Source organism: Pinus tabuliformis, chromosome X (assembly GCF_031772625.1).
Source record: "Pinus tabuliformis cultivar Carrire ecotype Pingquan chromosome X, CPIR1, whole genome shotgun sequence".
Lineage (NCBI taxonomy): Eukaryota > Viridiplantae > Streptophyta > Pinopsida > Pinales > Pinaceae > Pinus > Pinus tabuliformis.
This window is the reverse complement of record NC_142308.1, coordinates 1,575,423,696-1,575,444,622: the sequence shown is the minus strand read 5'-3', so window position 1 is coordinate 1,575,444,622 and position 20,927 is coordinate 1,575,423,696.

Here is a 20,927-nt window from a genome sequence, read left to right as displayed (position 1 = left end):
TAGGAGCCCTTGGTTTATGGACATTTCATGCTTGGGGTTGTAGGGCCCAAAAATGTCTATAACACCTACCTAATGGGAAGACACTTCAAGGTAAAAATGGATCATGATAGCCTTAAATACTTTTTAGAACAAAGATTATCCTCTAAAGAGCAACAAAAGTGGGTCACAAAGATGTTGGGTTATGACTTTGAAATCATCTACAAAACAGGGAAGAAAAAATGTGGTGGCAGATGCACTCTCAAGAAAGGATGAAGATGTGGAAGCATTGTTGTGCGCCATTTCTATTATCCAACCAGATTGGATAAATGAAGCAAGGGAGGAATGGAAGAATGACGAAGAAGTGTGGGCACTTATTCGAAAGTTACAACAAGACTCCAGTACGTCTGATACAGTTAGCTGGCAAAATGATTCATTATGGTACAAAGATTGCTTATACCTCTGTAAGAATTCCCAGCTAAAACAAAAGATTCTTATGGAATTGCACACTTCTCGCTTAGGAGGGCACTAAGGATTTTTAAAAACTTACCATAGGGTTAAGAAGGAAATTTTTTGGGAGGGCCTTAAATCAGATATTCAAAAGTTTGTGGCAGAATGTTTGGTTTTCCAACAAAATAAAGTTGAAACAATTAAGACACCAGGTCTATTAGAACCTTTATCCATTCCAAGCCAATGTTGGGAGGAGGTTTCAATGGATTATATCACAGGTTTACTCAAGTCTGAGGGAAAGAGTGTCATCATGATGGTAGTTGACAGACTTACCAAGTATGCACACTTTTGTGCATGATAACATCCATTTAAAGCCAGTACATTTTCTACTGCATTTATGGAAACAATTAAAAAGCTACATGGAAACCCAAAGATTATTGTAATTGACAGAGATCCCATTTTCACTGAAAATTTTTGGACAGAATTATTTTCTTGTCTTGGTACTTAGTTAGCTCATAGCTCATCTTATCATCCTCAATATGATGGGTCAAATGGTGGCCTCTGGATGAATGGTGGTATAACACTTCCTTCCATACAATAATAAAAATGACCCCATTTATGGAACTTTATGGATATCGACCACCATCCATCACATCATATTTAAGAGAAAATTCTAAGGTTCAAGTAGTGGAACATCACATTGAACATCAAGAACATGTCCTCCAACTCTTAAAGGATAACCTTGTGTTGGCACAAAATAGAATGAAACAACAGGCAGATCAACATGGTAGCGAAAGAAGTTTTGATGTAGGTGATTGGGTATTCCTATGGCTACAACCATATAAGCAAATGTCGCTCAAGCAAGCTAAGAAGGATAATAAATTATCACCAAAGTATTATGGTACATACAAGGTGTTGCAAAAGATTGGTACTATGGCATACAAATTGGAGCTTCCTACAACTTCTCAATTGCACCCAGTTTTCCATGTTTCATTTTTAAAGAAGGTTATAGGTGAAAAGCTCCTAGTTCAAACAATATTGCCAGAACTTGACGAGGAAGGAAAAATTATATTGGAACCAGAAGCAGTCACAGAAACAAGAACTCGACAGTTACGAAATCGATCAGTTTCGGAGTATCTTATCAAGTGGAAGAACTTATCCGCTGAAGATTCCACATGGGAGGATGATAATTTTATACAGAAGCATCCAGAACTACTGAAGCGTTGAGGACAACACTTTTTTGAAGGAGAGGGGCATGTTGGGTCCCTATAATACTAGTGATTACCCCATTAATATTGTAGATGTATACCTTATTAATATTGTTGTGCCCCTATTGCCCCCATATTGTTATTACTGTGCCCCATAGAATCCCTCTAGTTTTATTTTTGTCGCTTTATATTATTATTGTTAGGTTGGCTGGGTTATATTGTGCCTCCTTAGACTCCTATATATAGAAAGGAGGTTTTGTCATTTGAATCATCCAAGAATTTCTCATTTATGTAATGTAAAGGAGGTTGCCCCCTCGAAGAGGCTGAATTCTAAGGCGTGGATCTTTCTTTTCTATCTTTTTGTGAGATGGTTTCATAACATCCAATATGATTGAATCAAATCCAAGGGATCTCGCTGTATTCTAAATATCGCTGCCTTGACCTCCTGCAATGCTTCATCGATGCATTGAAATCCATCTTCAAATTTGAATGTCATAAAAAATCCCTGTCTCAAAACGTCCCATTCTTTAGTGCCATGACGGAGCTTTGTTTCCACGTACCAATTCATTGGTATTACATAAAAAGTATGACATAATAAATGTACCCACTAAACTTGTGGATCCGCTCCATAAATGTCAGTCCATTTTTCTAAATTATCGAGCGGATCACTTCTTCCATCATATTTCTCTGTTAGCTAAACATTTGGGCGATTGTTATGAAACTAGCTCACAAAAATATAGAAAAGAAATATAAACACCTTAGAATTCAGCCTCTTTGAGGGTTCAACCTCCTTTACATTACAAAAATGAACAATTCTTGGATGATACAAATGACAAGACCTCCTTTCTATATACAGGAGTCTAAGGGGTCATAATATAATTAGAGCCGACATAACAATAATAATATAAGGGCACAAAAATAAAAATTGTGGGCTTCTATGAGGCACAATAATAAAAATATGGAGACTATATGCGCACAAGAATATAATAAAGGGGTTTCACTAATAACAATAGGGGTTACAGTAGTAGTATAGGGACCTAACATGCCCCTCTCCTTCAAAAAGTGATGTCCTCAATGCTTGAGTAGTTCCGGATTCTTTTGTATAAAGTTATTATCCATCCATGTGGAATCTTTAGTGGGTAGGTTATTCCACATGATAAGATACTCTGAAATTGATCGATTTTGTAGCTGTTGATTTCTCGGTTCTGTGACTACTTCAGGTTCCAATATGATTTTTCCTTCCTTGTCAAGTTTTGTAAATATTGTTTGAACTGGGATCTTATGAAACTTTTGAATGAGTTTTCACCCTGCTTCGTCATTCTTCCATTTGTCCCTTTGTTCTTTTATCGAATTTGGTTCGATAATTATACCAACCTCTAGCATTTCTACAACCATACATTCCATTTCACTCCTTTGGGCATATGGATATCTGTAAGGCCTGATTTTTGGAGGAACACTTCCTGGAATCAATGAATAGCATGGTCATGATCACGAATAGGTGGGAGACCTTTGGGCGTCTCAAATACCTTGGAATGATTGTCCAATAATTTTTGGAGATATGGAGAAATAGATGATTTCGATGTGGGAACCTCTAGCGAACATAATTGTGAAATTATGCCTCTTTTTTATTTCTTTAGAAGCTTTTTCATTCCATTAGAGCTAATTATCTTTCTCGGTTTCCCTATGATACCCCTTAATTAAACTTCCTTTCCTTCTGAAGAAAATTTCATGAAAAGTTATTGAAAATTAAAAGCTATTGTACCCAAGGATTGTAGGCATTGGACTCCTAGTACAACATGAGCACCACCCGTTGGAATCGAAGGCATTGGGCTATTCAATACATATTCTCCCATGGATAGCTTGATATTATGGCACTTTCCAGAGCAATTATGGTTCATCTACTTGTGATCCAGGGGGATATTGGTGGCCACCTGCCAAGTCCACCTAGACCCCCACCCTTGTTTCTCTCAGCATTTTCAGTTTCCTTAATTGTAGCACAACTTACTATTTTTAGCAGTTTTTCGGGTCCTGAACTTCTAGAGCCGTTTTGAGGCCCTAAACGACGTTTTTTGGGAAATCTAGGTCCCAAAGTGGTAGTGCTCGGATAGATCTTTCTAATGAGCTATTGTACGCGTCAAACGAAGATCGTATGCCAAAGTTACGACCCCGGGAAGTTGATGTACCAATTTACCCAAACGGGGCCCACAGTTTGGCGTTTCATCTCCCATGGTTAGGTTTTGGAATGTTAAGGGTTTTCCATTGTTTCTCAAGAATAAATAGGCCTTCGAGCCTCATTGTAACATAGTTCAGAGGCAATTAGCCACCACATATCTTCTCAGAGATAAGCTACCATCGCCCTAGCTGGTTTATTTCCATTTCTGGTGGTAAGCATATTTCAGTATTTTCCATTAATGAAATGAAGTATTATTTCCGCTGCATCTTTGTGTATATGGTTATCTCTGTAATTTGTTGCTTTCCTGTTTAAATCTGGATCAACTTGCAACCATCACTTGACACTCTGGTGTTGAATATAGGAAGCAATTCAATTCCTTGGCTATCTTACAATGAATAAAATTATGGTTACTGCCCTAATCAATCAACACTATTACCTTTTTATTCTTGATATGCCCTTTTATATTAATAGTTTGAAGAGTATTATTTACGGCCAATGCATTACAAGATATGGTTGGATTCATTTCTTTTTTCTCTATGGTTTGTTCTTGGTGTATATCCTCTTCTTTTGACGTTTATTGTTCATTTTCTTCCTCCTTTTCACAACCTATGTAAATTAATTTCTTCTCAGCCCACTTATGACCTTTAGTGTACTTTCTATCACAACTATAACAAATCCATTTTTCTCTTTTTTCTTCCAATTGTTGTGGTGTCAACCTTGTAGGTTGTGGAAGGCTAGGGGCAACAACACTTGCATAGTTGTGAGTGTTAGGCTTCCTTGTTTCCATAATTTTTCCTTCCATTTTTCTTGTCAACCTGAATGCCTTCTCCAATGAATTAGGTTCCCAAAGACAAACCTCATGTTGGATGTTATCCTTCAAAGTCCATATGAACACATCAATCCTATGCTTCTCTCGAATATATTTTACCCTTATGTTCAATTTTTTGAAGTTCTCAATGTGCTCCATCATTGAACCCTTTTGTTTAAGATTTATCAATTGGATAAAAAAAGTGTTGCTTTTTGTATCCTCATAATGTGCTATCATTTCTTCCATAGAAATTGCCCAAGTGAGAATTTGTTTACGAGAGAAAAGGCATCAATACTATACAAACTGATTTGGTTCCAAATATAAAGTTACAATACGTACCTTTGGTGTGTTTTGCACATTATGGAGATCGAAAAATTGCTCCATCTGTATTATCCATGTTTTGGGATCCTTGCCATCAAACTTCCTCATATCAATCTTTAGAACATGGTGGGTATTTAATCCAACATTAGAGTCTATGAAATCATGATGAACATTTATTTTTTTCTCATCATGAGTTTCCTTTACTACCTTTTCTTCGTTCGTAAACATTTCTTGTAGAAACTTTGTCAAATTTATCTTCAAATCGTCCATTTTTTCCTTCCATCTTAGCTTCCAAACCATCCATCTTAGCTTCCACGACATTAATTTTGGATTCCATGCTTTTCTTTAAACCATCCATTTTATCTTCCATGTCTTTATTTAAACCATCCATCTTAGCTTCTGTTACTTTTTGTGAGAGTGATTTTTGTTGCACTTGGTCTTGTAATTTTGGTATATCATGTTGAATTTCTTCCTATTTTTTCACTTTGTAAGAGCTTGATATTGAATATGTTGTATCTATGTAATTGCGGCTCTCCAGGATTTGAAATTACTTCCTATGGTATTCCTCTGAGTCCTCTTTACAATGCCACTAGTCTGATTAAAATTGGATTCTCTAAGGAAGAGTTATTCCCAATATCCTAAGATGACCTGATTATATAATGTTTCAGTAGAGTGAACTTGTATGATGTGCCACATGTCAGTGTTTGACCTTCATATCTATAAATTACAAAAAGAAAACTACAGTCTGTCTTCTTTCTGTAACTTCCTACCAAATTTCAATCTGATGCTTAGAGAGAAAGTTATGATGATTTTCCCAAGGTCACTTGTTTAGAATGTAATTTGGGATTCTAAAGAAACCCTAACTTCCTCGGATTATATCTCCTAAAATATAGCGACAAAAGATATGAAATTTCGGCCCGAGATTCACCAAGATTTCGGCTCAAATGGGTTTAATTTTAGAGTCTAACCCTTCTTAGAATAAAAATTACAGTGAAAATGTCACAATGACCTATTGGAGATGCAATTATGGAGCTTTCAAAAACCCTAACTTCCTCAGATCATATCTTCGAAAATATAGCGAGACAATATCTGAAATTCGGACCCTAGGATCAGACTAATTTCTTCTCAAATATTTTTTCTTTTTAGCTTCTGAAGTTTTGTAGTGAAAAAGTTATAGTGAAAATGCCACAATGACCTATTTGGAGCAATGAAATGCTAGAATCCAAAGCTATGATACCAAATGTTATGAAAACAACTCACAAAAAGATAGAAAAGAAATATAAATGCCTTAGAATTCAGCTTCTTCAAGGGGGCAACCTCCTTTACATTACACAAATGAAAAATTCTTGGATGATACAAATGGCAAGACCTCCTTTCTATATATAGGAGTCTAACGGGTCATAATATAATCTGATCCGACATAACAATAATAATAGTGGGCATATATAGGGCACAATAATAACAATATGGAGACTACATGGGCACAACAATATAATAAGAGGGTTTCAATAATAATAATAGTGGTTACACTAGTAGTATAGGGACCTAACAGTGACCAAACCACAATCTCATCATTTTTCTGTATTCGCACCATCCATCAAAACTGTCTTTATGTGTACCCCACCACCTTGCGGGCGTAGCGCGCAACGCAAATTCTAGTGCTTGGAAGCGATGCTTCTCAGGCACTTCCCTTTCAAATGCATTCAAAAATTTATCTACGTAAGGTAGACCTTAAGAATAAGGCAAACTTCGTACCTCCGATGATACACAGTGCAACAATTTTGTCATCATGTTACAGCGCAATGTAGATACTTCATGCAACCTATTCTGCTAGTGCTCCAGCTCTTCATTTGAATCTGATGTATAGGAACTTTCGCGGTCCCATGCAATGCATCCATCATCTGTTGAATTAACCCAATATTGATCTCGTACTCTTATTTTATAGATCTAGTTTAGATCATTGTTGCTTTCCTCATAATCACAGACTGATTCAGTATAGCACAGTCCTTCTATAGGGTAAAAAGGTACTACTATGAGTAGTGATTTCCTTTCGAATGACATCTTCCGCTTCTTCAAATTGATTACCCCATTCTTGTCAACAACCCAATCGATCCCATGGAGCGCGGGGTATGGATTGTTGTCATCCACGATCTATATCACTTAAAAATTAGCCAACACACTTGCACCTTCAATGTCTATTGTCACTCCCTGCAATCTTCCCATGGGGATAATATTCTGTTGATTTGCCATTCTTAATTGAATTAGAGACCATTGTAGTGCAGGTCTCACCATTCTCTCCCATGTCTGTTTAGGCAAAACATTCGCATCTGACCCAAGATCAAGAATAACTTGGTCCATTTCATATTCTCCTATCTGCGAGGTGAGCCTCATATCACGCCCTATTCTTACCTTATGCTTACCATTTTTTCTGATTACATGAGGTCTTCCAGGGGAATTTTCTTTACCGAAACATTTATTTATCAACTCCTATAATCCTTTCATGGCGTTGCTGTCATGTAGTAGCTTCATACAGGTCTCCAAGAACGTAGTAAGCATGGAAAGGTCCATTTCTTCAGACAGCTTATCTCGAATTCCTAAGGTATAGGCCTCAGTGAAGCTTTTTCTTTGTTTCCATGAACGTTTCTTTCACACGCTGCAATTCAAACCCAACCTCTTTTTCTGGAGCCTTGCAGACCCACTCACCTTCTTTAGGTTGCTTTCCTTTACCTTCTCCAGTCGTCATTCCACTTCGCAACATGATATTCACATAACGATCCCCTTCACAGGGTTCGACCCTCATCATGTGTAGATTTTGGGTAGGTTGTTGAGGCTGCGCCATCTTCTCCAGCATCTTAGCTATTAATATATGGAATTCTTCTATTGCGTGGTCAAACTGAGTACAATATCGACATGACAGATGCATGTGGCTTGTACACTCTATTCGTAGTGTCTGGGCACTCCACAATTGTAACAAATAACTTCTCCCTGACCTCTCACAGGTCCTCCTCCTCCTTGGCCCCGTCTGCGCACCTGATATCCTCCATGCGCTCCCCCAACACCTTGATCGGTAGGTCGAGTCTCTGTCTGCATTTGACACGTCGGGGTTCTTTCCATCATCAGCTCATAGCTATGGTAGTTACGCTCGTCATGGCCCACCGATTTACAGAAGTTGGAGAAGAGATGCTGTGGTGTCTACACAAATTTCTGCAGCAAGTGACAATTGTATATTACATGTTTTCCAGCTACGTGATAGATAACACACCACAGCATGGGCCCTGTTCTTGGCCCTGCTTTACTTTCCAGCCTCATAGGCATTGGCCCTCTTCTTGCAACATAATTCACGAAGACAAGGTAGTGATCCTTATCATGACCTTGACTCTTACATTTCAGACACCAAACTTCTTCGCACATCTCTGGACGAGATGCTCTATCCTTCTTCAGGCTTTGAAACTCTAGGCAAAGATTCTGCAACTCCACATGAATCTACTAAACTCTCAAAGCAGTGTATTGAATCGGTGATTTCCAAGGCTTCCACTTAGGTCGCAATATTTTGCTGCAATAAAGAAACCGTTATATGGGGTAAGAGCAAAGCTACAAACCATTCACGATGTTGTCCATCCGTAAGATTCATGTTATCTTCATGGATCTCGCATTTCAATCTGATCTAGTTCTCAGGGTCTTTCTCTAGGCCTCATCATGATTTCCTTGAATTCGACAACTGATTACGACTTATACTTGGGCCTACTGAATTCCTTATTCAGCACATTCTGAGTGTCCGCCAATGATTCCAATGGGTTATCAATGCAGTACTTAATGTACCATGTCAATGCGCGATCTTGTAGTGCAGTAACCAATTGCGCTTTCTTCATATGGTCATCTGTAATATTATGGGATGTCAATATGGCCTTCATAACGAACCAAAACTATTCTAGGTCCTCATTTCCTAAGCCCTTGAAAATAGGAAACTTCATAGTATTCGACATATTGAATGGTGGTAGTGGTGGTGGCGATGTGGGTGAAGCTGTATGCTGTGGAGGTGGTGTGGATGGATGAGGTATTCATGAAAATCCTTTCCCTAGTAATTGGATAGCAATCTACCATGAAGCCTATGTAACTCCTTTTTTGTCACTCAGAGGAGGCTCAATCAGCTGGCTATATTCAGGACCTTTTCTCCCTCTATCCATAAATAACTTTCAACTTCGCGTAGCTCCAAACATACAAGTAATGGCAAAACCTACTTTTCACACAAGATCATCTTAATCCAAGTATTCAAATATCGTAAATACTCACCTCGTGGTCCCTTGAAGAAGTGCTACTCTGCTTTGCTGTAGCTGACTGAGGTATCGACCGCGACTTCTGTCACGAATCCTCCTATGACGTGATCAAGCCAGTGATCGACAGCATGCACGACCTTATCTTTAGAGGCTTCCAATCTCCACACTAGCTCTGAGGTCCACACTATTGGACTGTCAAGGCTCTAACTTCCCTCGCCTTCTACCAATTTAGTGATCCACTGATATATGTCGATCGGGAAGGAACATAAGAAAATTTCATGTATCTTTGTGTACAAATACCTATCTAACCACTGTTTCTTTTTCAGGTGCATATTTCTAGTTTCTTGTGCCACAAATTCGTGGATCTTTTTATCCAACCACTCAATTTCTTTCTTTGTTTCATTCCTGTGATGCGACATCACAGATCTCTTTATGAAGATCCAGGTCCCAACAACGGAAAAATTTGTTGCCTTAGTGGGTCCTGACCCAGGTTTAGAGTTAGTTGTGCCAATCAAATCCCTACATTATTGGCCCTTTTCGCATCAACTCACAGTGCACAGACTGAAGTCTCACCCGAAGCAGTATGGGGGGCTGCTGGAATCAAGTTTCCACACCTAGCGATTAGTGTAATTTCCATTTATGCAATAAATATACGTCCACGCAAATCAATAAGCCTTTAGGGCTTATGAATATAGCTTCCCTAAATCAGATTCTATACCTCCGCGAACGTTCATGACTATCTTTTGTGGACCCTAAATAAGTGAATCAAACAATTACACACCTCTCTGATTACCCTTAATCTCATATTTACCCAAATCGGTTTAATCATTTGATAACTTTAACATGCAATAAGGTATTCTTCGTGTAAACAATTACTATGACTTGCTTTCATATGACAATATAAATCATGTAAAATCGCACATCAATACAACATTAATTCATAAACCCATCATTCATCATAACATAGTAGCCTATTCATTCATAACAGAAGAAAATAGATAAACGTTAGAATTTATGGAATAATCTCTTTATTAATAATTTGGTTATGCTTACAGACTAAAGAATTCCCTGTGCACTCAATTGCAGGGGTCCGCGGACTCAACTGTAGACTCTACTCTAGGCCTTTGTGCACATAGCTTTAGAGCCTCTCTTCTACTCTAAGACTTCTTTTCTCTTTCTTCTACTGACCCATTACTTTGATATTTTTTCATGACTTACTTGCCTTAGACTCTCTAAGGCTCTCTTACTTATACAATCCCGTGGTCTACAGACCAAGGGTAGGTCTATACAATTCGACACAACTTACATAAAAGAAGGGTAAACCCCTTTATGACACACTACTATCTACACACTCCGCGACCACAACTTGCGGAGACTTTACATTCTTTACAACAATACTTTGGCTTTTTGACCCAAATTGACCTTAAGGGACCAATCCCAACACTTAGTGACCTTCACATTTACCTTAGACATAGGGATGTAATCCTACAATCTAGAGATGGGCTCCATGCCCTTGGAACATATATCCTCCACGCCCTCTTCGGTCTCCAAATCTATAACTTTCTCCTTATCGTTCGCCATTTGTTTATGTTTCTTCTAGGTTTGGGTAGCAGAGTGCTTCCTTGGCAACTCGCGCAACGACATTGGCCTCTTCTACTTGTCTTTCTTGGGCTTGGGATTTTGATGCACCGGTGTTGGCTTCGGCCTAGGTGAACTTAGTGCCATAGGCACAGGTGTTGGAGCCTCCATGCTGACAACTTCTGGAGCCGCTCCTTTGAAGGCAACAGTTCTTCAGGTGCTTGCGGTCTCACCTGGTTTGGACATAGTCCTAAGAATAAACTGCTGGGTATCCTTACGTAAATTATAAAACATGGATCTTGCGACCAAATTTGCGAAAAACTGAGGATTCATAAACGATGGACAACACAACTCAAAATTTCTAACGATGCAAAGTGTTCTCTACTGGATGGCCACGTGTAATTTATAGGGGAATTTGAATTCAAATTCGACCATTCCCTAAAACACGCCCATAAATGCTGATTTGGCAGCATATCTTCAAATATTCCAGCCTTAAATGCCACCCCCCCCCACTCCTCATAAGTGTCTCCCGACTATTAAGTCATGAACAATGACTGTAACAGTCATTTTCTAGTTGTGCTGCGTGGTATCTCCCCTCATAGCGTAGGTCCCTTCGCGCACCTTCTGATACTGTGACATCACCCATTTCTACACAACCTCTCTGTTGCATAGTTCCACCAACTAGGCAGTATATTTTATAGTCCCGCACTCCCTTGTAGTTGCTTGGAGCACTAAGAATATCCTGTCGTCATGTAGTAACTGACCCAGATCCCCTGTGTATGGCTTCAATCAGCTGCCATTTACCCTTCCCGAAAATGGTTCTCCATTCAAATTTGCAAGCTGAACTATGCCACCATCTGTAGTTTCTTTGATGACATATGGCCCTAGCCAGTGCATTTGAAAATTTCCTCGAAACTTATGAAACTTGCTATCATGTAATAAAACCAATTCATTTACCATGAAGGTGCACAATTTGATATGCAGATCATGGAAAGATTTTTCATGTTCCTTCTGAACCTGTTGATGGAATCTAGCCAAAAATCTGTCTTCCTCAAGCTCCATTAGCTACGTGAGCTATTTTTTTAAGGGTCTATGGTTCGCCATTCTTGTGAAAGCTACTATGTGTAGACTAGGCATGATATATTCCATCAGTATTATAACCTCTACACCATAAACCAATCAGAAAGTTGTTTGACCTGTTAGCTTTTTACAAGTACTCCTGTATGCCCATTACATCACTGGTACGCACATGTGCCAATCAGTCAGCTACACATTGCCAACCTTTGACACCGCATTTTCCAATATCTTATTGAAAGCCTCAACTGTTTCATTGGCCTGAGGATGATATGGTGCACTTTTATGATGGTAAACCTGGAACCCTTCTGTCAGTGCGCTGATCATTTCATTGAGAAAATGTGTATCACATTCACTCATCAATAGCTTTGGGCAACCAATCCTGGTGAACACATATTAAAAAAAAAACTTTGCTTCTATTGCCCCTGTATAGTCCTTTGATTTTACCTCCACCCATCTGGTCAAATATTTGGTCACGGTGATGATATATTGCACAAAAATTTTCTTACTTGGGGGTTGAATTGGTCATACAAAATCACTTTCCATTTCTCAAATGGCTACAATGACACCTGCTAATTCAGAGGTAGCTCATGCCTCCAGGATGGTCTCCCTATTCTTCAGCATGCATCACATGTCCTACAATATGCGTTAGAATATTTATGAAGCATTGACCACCATACCCAACACGCAAAATATTTTGTGCTATTGCATGTCCTACATAGTGCCCTCCAGTAACTCCTCCATGTGCTTTAGTGAGGATACTATTTTGTTTGAAATCAGGCACATGTCGTCGAAGCATCTCATCTGATACCATTTTATACAAATGTCCAGTATTATAGAGAAATCTCATGCGCACACTACAAACTCTTTTTTTGCTAGCTGGTGTATCCTTCTGGAGCTGTCCCTGTGGTCAGAAAATGGATAATATCTATAAATTGGTTGTCCGCTAAGCACACCACAAAGAGTTGCGCGCCGAGAAAGTCTTCCTCTAAATTAGTAGGCTCATCTCCTGTCTCACTACGCGACAGATGACCAGGGCCTACATTCAACCTTCCTAGAGTCACAATTACCTCAAAATCATATTCTTGAAATAACAATAGCCATCTACATATTTCCCCCCTAACACAGGCTTATTGACTAGATACTCCAATGCAGAATGGTTTGTGTACATCTTGAAATGCCTGCCCACCAGATAGGGTCTAAATTTTTGGAGTGTGTACACCATAGTCAACCCTTCACACTCTATTGTCGAATAGTTCTTTTCAGCCTTTGACAAATTTCTGCTCACAAATACTATAGGATGATCCATCTCCCCTTCACCAGCCTATGTTAGTACTGCTCCCAACACAATACATGAGGCATCAAAGTGTATATGGAATTCATTCTTTCAATACGGGAAGACCAATATCGGTGTGGTGACCATTTTTTCTTTCAAGACATCGAGAATGTGCTGACACTCTTCATCCCAATAGAATGTAGCAGAATTCTTTAGCAACTTCTCCATGGGAATGATAATATGAGCACAAGCCTTGATGAACTTTGCATAATACCTAGTATGGACCAACATTGTGAACAACTGTTTGACACTCCATAGGGCTACCAAATTGATTATTACCATGATCTTGGCAGGATCCACCATGAGCCCTTTCTTGCATACCACATGACCCAGAAAAATCCCAAAGGGGACACAGAATGAGCACTTCTTCAGGTTTAGCATGACCTGATACATTTGACATGTATCCAACATCAAGCACAGACTGGCTACATGGCACATTACAAGCCCAAACATTGTCCAGTCATCAAAATATACCTCCAAGAATTTGTGTATAAATTATTTGAATGTCGCGATGACGACATGAGAGAATATTCCCAGCACATTCTTGAGTCTGAAGGGCATACTGTGTATTGAAAGCACCCCCATTCCATCGCAAAGGTTGTTTTACTCTTGTCTTCTAGTTTGATCTTGATCTAATGGTATCCAAAGAACCCATCAGTAAATCAGTAGGCTTCCTTTCTTGACACATTCTCCAGTACCTCATCGGTAAATGGTGTCAGGAAATGATCATGAACACAGGCATTATTAAGCTTTCTTAGATATACATAAATCTCTCCCTTCTGTGTCTTTTCTTGAACAACTATTACACTAACCCAATGAGATTCCTCCACTAGTTCAATAATACCCGCCTCAAGCATCTTATCCAACTCCAAGTAGACCTTTTCCTTGTATTTGGGATTAAGGCAATATGGCCTCTTCTTAACGAGCTTTGCCTCTAGTTTCAGAGTTATTTTCATCACTCCAAAATCGCTTATGATACCTTTCAAGTCTGAAATTTTTTTAGGAGAAATATCCTGATACTCGTGGAGTAACTCAACAACTTTATCCACTATGGCATCATCCTAATAATATCCAATATTTGTGAATTTAGACTTTTCTTTAGGACCAATGTTTACCTTCCTAGTCTTCAACGGTGTGGTGATATCTAGGTTCTCTATATGTGGACCTTCAACCTAGAGGTGGCCTTCTGCTTCTGGGATATTGATATTCCTTGGATCCTCATCCTTTGCTTCAGCAATCATATTATAGCATTCCAGTGCATGACGTAGCTGGGTGCTCCAATCTGGTTGAACCAATTCCAAAGGATCTTGTGGGATTTAGAAGATCACTACCTTAACCTCCTATAGTGCTTCATCGATGCTTTATAACCCGTCTTCAAAATTGAATGCCCACATGAACCCTTATCTTAAGACATCCCACTCTGTGGTGTCATGGTGGAGCTCCATTTCCAAATACCAATTCATAGGGATTGGGTCCAGAGTGTGATAGAATAAATGCACCCATTCTGGTTGTGGCTCCGTTCCATATACCTTAGTCCATTTGGCCAAATGATCGCATGGATCATTCCTCCCATCATACTTCTCAGTTACCCATACTTTAGGATGACCAAATCACGTTCTCATCATCCTTCTGTAATCACACCACTCATCAAAGTTGTCTTTGTGCATACCCTGCCACTTAGCAGGCATAATGCATAGTGCCCAGTCCAACACTTGACAGCGGTAACCCTCTGGAAATTATCTTTCAAAAGAATCCAAAAATTTATCTACGTCAGTTAACCCATTGTAATAAGGTAAACATCTTACGTCTGACGACACACAACACAACGATTTGGTCATCATGTTGCAGCGCAGTGTGGATACTTCATGGAGACTGTTTTGCCAATGTTCCAACTCTTTGTCTGAATCCAATGTACAGGAACATTCTTGGTCCCATGCAATTCATCCATGAGCTATTAGATTAACCCAGTCTTGGTCTTGCATTATTATTTTAGAGATCAGATCCAAATCATCATCACATTCCTCATAGTAGCGGGCTAGTTCAGTATAACGTGGTGCTTCTGCAGGGTCCAATGGTACTACAACACAGAGTGATTTCCTTTCAAATGACATCATCTGCTTCTTCAAATTGATGACCCCATTCATGTCGATAGCCTAATCAATTCGTCGGAGCGTGGGGTATGGATTTATATCATCAACAATCTCTATTACTTGAAAATCAGCCAGCGCACTCGCACCTTTTATATCTACAATGACTCCCTGCAATCGTCCCATAGGGATAATCACTTGTTAGTTCACCATCCTCAATTGAATTGGAGACCACTGCAACGTAGGTCTTCCCATTCTCTCCCAGGTTTTTTTAGGCAATACGTTCACGTCATACCCAAAATCCAAAATAACCTGGTCCATCTCATAGTCTCCTATTTGTGCGGTAAGCCTCATCTCACGCCCTGTTCTTGCCTTATGCTTACCCATCTTTCTGACTACACAGGGTCCATCAGAAGTATTATACTTATTGACACATTTTTTTATCAAATCTTGTAGCCCTTTCACAAGCTTGATATCACGGATAGTTTGATACAAGTCTCCAAGAAGGTGGTAAGCATAGAGGGGCCAACTTCTGCAGATAGTTTGTCTTGACTTCTTGAGGTGGAGGCCTCAACGAATCTTTTCTTCGCTTCCATGAATGTTTCCTTCGCACAATCTAGATCAAAGCCAACCTCCTTTTGTGGAGCCTTGCAAACCCAACCACCTTCTTCCGTAAGTTGTTGTGTTATCCACACAACCTTCACAACAAACCAAAACTGATCTGGATCCTCACTTCCTAAGCCTTCGAAAACTGGCAACTTCATTGTATTCGACATGTTGACTAGTGGCAGTGGTGGTGGTGGTGTGGGTAAAGGTGTATGTTGTGGAGGAAAAGGTGGAGGTGGTGTGGGAGAAAGAGGTATCCATGGAAAAACATGTCTTATCAACTAGACAATACTCCATAGTGAAGCCTGTGCTGCTCTCTCATCATCATTTGAAGGGTGTCCAATCAATGGACTATATTCAAGACCTGTTTTTCCCTGATTTCTAAAGATTTGTCCACTTCGTGTCGATCCAAACATCAAGGTAATGGTATGACCCTTTTTTCATAGAAAAGCATCTTAATCCAAGTATTCAAAGATATCAAATACTTACCTCATGGTACCTTGAAGAAGTGTAGCTCTGCTTCGCTATAACTCATTGAGGTATCAACCATGAAACCTGTAACAAATCCTCCAATGACTTGATCAAGCTAGTGATCAACTATGCGCACGATCTTATCTTCAGAAGCTTGCAACCTCTGCATGAGATCCGGGGTCAACACTATCGGACCATTGGTGGGCTCCAGTACTGTAGCAATAATGCTACAACTCCTAGAGCTTCCTTCTCTAATTTTATCAACCCGGTAGTTCGTAACAAACTTGGAAGCGACAGTGCTGTATGCACAAGTACTAGCTCTTGTCGCAACTGTCACTTGGTCAGCTGGCACAAGTCCGCTAGGGGCTCAAGCCAACTTCTATGAGCTCTTAGAAGAAGCTTTTGAACTGATGGGCGAAAGCTAATATCAAAAGAAGCTAGTCTATTTGCAAAAAGGAACTGAAAGCCAACAAGAAACGCAAACCCTAGCAAACCCTAATTCTACCAGCTAGTCTTACTGATGCAGAGATGGGGATGAAAACTACTGAAAGTGATGCCATTACTTCTATGAAGGTGAAATGCATGTGTCTAGACTCCTTTGATCTGAAGAGAACATATTTTTGTATTTTTGTTCAAGTTGTTGGAATTTTTATGCATGTGCTTCTAACTGGACCTTTACTGTGCAAGGTAGATCAAGGGGGGAAATGCTTAGAAGAGGTCAGGAAGGCTCAGAGAGGGTCTAAGGAGTCCCTAACATCCTTTCAGAGAGTTTCACAAAGTTTGGATGCCAAGCAACAGTGTTTATGAGCTCCTACAGGAAGTCTGCAGGGGTTCTACAGGATGTTCAGAATTTCTACAGGAAGTTCAGTAATTCCTAATGGATGTTCTACAATCGGATTTTTGGGTGATGGGTGTGTGGAAGAGGCTGCATGGGTGGATAGAGAGGTAGGAGAGGGGTTTATAATGACTTAGGGATAGAGAGATGAGATGAAGAGGGGGTGTGCAAGGCTAAGTTTGTTAAAGAGGGCAGAGGGAATGGAAGGCCGAAGAAGGTAGAATAACGAGGGTAATAGAATAGTTGAGAGACAAGGGGTCTAATTGGGAGATGAGTAGTTGGCTTGGGCACGGCTTAGAAGGACAAGAGAGTGAGGGAGTAGCGCTGCACAATGTAACCGAAACAAATCATCCACATCCTGCACATAACCGAAATATTATTAACCTATTCTAACTGTTTAATAAAACCAATGAACAGCAACGTTGTTTCTAAGGAGAATCATGAATGGTACTGAAACAAAGAAACATTCCAAGAGATCTGAATGCATGGAAACTTACAAACAAAAATACTGCATCAAAGATTGCATGAACACGTAAACCAATGTTTTTGGTGGGTAGCACTGTCTGCAATTCTAGCCCCTAGAAAGAGGTGAAAATGAGTGTGCAAGCAACCCTTTTCTGGAACTTTTATCAACTCCAATCTCTTCAATTTATTCTAAACAGCTAAAGCAACTCTATATTCTACCAATGACCTACTTAACCACACCAAGAAATCTATCTCAGCAAACTGTGTTTCAATTGCATGTAAATAAAAACCATAATGCTGAAAGAAAGATAACAATAGAAAGGAAGGAGGCCTTAGGCTCTCCGGTTTGGCCCAACCCCGAGAGCTATGGCTCCTTTAAGAACTCAAAACTGAACTCAAATCCGCCTGCTTTCCATTAAAAGATAATAATCATAAGTTTAATAACATGCCAATAATGGCTACAAAAGAGCAAAATAGAGCTAGCAGCTCGTAGTCCAGAGTGTGCAACAAGGTTTCAAAAGTCCTTTTCGAAGGCTAAAGCCTCATCATTTATACATCACGAGGCCCCAAGCTGGCCTCCTAAATCAGTGGGGCTTGGCTGACCAAACTAAGAGTGAACTGCTGCTTCCTCAAAATCTGTTTGGCTGTCTTTAAATCCGGTTGTGGTGGCTGCTGGAGCTCGGAGTTGGGGGTGAAGATCCCGAGGAAGGTCATTTAATGCTGTGGAAAACCCTCCTACGAATCCGCAACCCCATCTTGGCTGTCTTCTGTCCTTATCTGCTCAGTTTTGTTCCAATCATGTGTCAAAAAACCTGAAATAAGCACGTGTTAGCCACCTAGGAATAGTGACTGCCCTTATTCGTACAAATGACATAAATATACTAAAAAATGATGCATAAGTTATGAAAAATGAAGGGTTGAGCAAGGGTAGTTAGGCCAAATGAGCCCAAAATGTTACCAAATTTGGGGCTCATCATCACCCCCCAGCTAAAATGATTGCTCATCCTTGAGCAACTAATCCAGCTCCTCGTCCTTCATTGCTTTCACTGCCACCCTCACATCCCAGGCTTCTGAAGTGGTTTCTTCCTTACTGTCATGGAACCCAGCCTTCCTTTCCACCTCTTCCCACTGCTTTTTCTCTTCTTTTTCTGTGCTGCCTTCCATCAATCCTAACAGCAGAGGTGGGCTTAGCTTGAGGCCAATCCAACTGGCTTGAAGGTTCTGTATGGACTTTTTGTATAGGGGCACCCGTGCTAGAGCTTCCCTCATTCGAGTTGGAGTATGGGATTCCCTGATTTTAAGGCTGTGGGACAATGAGTTCCATTGGCGGGTGCAAGCATGAACACAGTTGTCCCCTAATAGTTGCTCCATATCCTCGAAATGTGCTATGGCCTGTGCCTGCTGATCCATGTATTTCAATAAAGTTTGAGGGTTGGTGGCTAAGTGTTGGTGGGCCGATATCAACGCAGTGGGATCCCCTGGCTCTGCTCTGATCAGCAGTGGCTCATGTAATTCTCGGTCCATGACCTCCTTGACTTCTGCTGCCCTCTTTTCTTCATGGTTCAACCATGAGGCAAATGCCATCAATTGCATATCCCCTACAACTGTGTTGGGATCCCATGTAGTCACGTTAGGAAGGGCCAAATTATGGAGATAGAACTTCGAGAGTTTGGCCTTATCCTCTGATGAGCTGCTATTACATAATGCTGTGAACTACTGCGGGTCTTGGAGTTGGGAGATACCCCTCTGTGCTAATGCGTTGATTTGAAATTGCAGCCACTGGTCTCGTAGGTACAGGCCATCGGATTTGGCCGGCTGTCTGCATTGTATAGCATCCATGGCCCAACTGGCCATGCAAGCCAGTTGTGCCTCATTTTGCTGCAACTGCTATTTGAGAGCTTGTATCTCGATTTGTGCTTGCAGTTCCCCTTCCTGTAGATGCGAGGTTGGCTCCCCAAGACCGACTTGCAGTCCTTCTCTGCCTTGATGTTCTGCTGTAGTGTCCCCTGAGGATGTGCCCTTTTCCTTCTTTAGCTCCTGTAGCTACAGTCTAAGTTTCTCGTTCTCTTCCTGTAGGAACACCCGCTGGCAGTTTGCCATGTGTTTGGCCATAGCTAATTCTTTTCGTGCCTCCTTGAGTTGTTCCTCCAAGGGGCCTATATCAGCCACTCCTTTTGATTTAGCTAATTTCATCCACGTGTGATTTCTCACTCTTTCTTCCTCCAACACGAAGAAAAGTGGCACAGTGAATTTCTGTGGTATAATTTTTCTAGCTTCTAAGAAGTTATAATATGAGCTCAGACTTGGCTGGGGACTAGGCTCCGGAATATGCTCTTTCTCTTCTTCTCTTGGTGGCTCCACTTCGTCTTCCCTCGGTGGTGATGAGGGTGCCTCTCCCTCCATCCTCTCTGTCTCCTTAAGCCGGGCTAAGGTTTCCTATAGAGCGGCCTCAGCATCCTGTAGCCGGCCTTGTGAAGCCAACCTATCCATTCTCTCTTTCCAAGTGGTTGTCTTTGGGCTCCCCCGCTCATAAGTGACTGATATTTTTGAGGGGGACCTCTCCCTAGGCGAAGTAGGGGCATCCTCTATAGTAATTGGGCTGCTGGATGGAGGCTGTGGCCTACCTGTTTTGATTCTCACACTTCTCCGGGCTTTAAAATACAGAGGGATCTCCCTCTTTCACTTTTCCTTCGTCTTAGGAGGTGTACTAAGGGCGGCCAGCACGGCTGCTGCCTCCCTTGCAAGAATTTCGGCTCTCTTTTCCTTTGGTTTTCCTTTCTCAGGGCTTCCTGTAGAAGGCCCTATATCAGCTGATTTCTGGCTTCGTGTAGACGTCGTTTTTGGTTTTCCTGTAGAAACAGGTGGCACCGTTTTAGCTTGTTTGACTGCAGGTGCTTTTCTTTTTGACTTGGTTGAGGCTGCTGTCGAGGTGCCTTTACTGACGTGGACTTACTCAGTCCTGTCCACCCTACTTTGTAACCTTTTCTCCCTGGGTGTCAATGTGGATTTGTCATCCTTCTCTTCGGCAACCTTTTTCTCTTGTTTCCCTTTTTGCTCTTTCTTCGGTGCTTTTGCCATGGGTTCTTGGCCTTTCCCTTTCTTCTCTGTGCGTACAGACCCCTTTTCCTTGCTACTGGAGGAGGTGAGTTCCTCGGTCAACATTTTGATATCGCCATCCTTAGTCAGATTCCGGAAGGCTTCCCACGAGAGAGGGACTTTGTATGTGTGGAGTGCATTCTCCACGAGGAGCTTAATGAGCCCATGA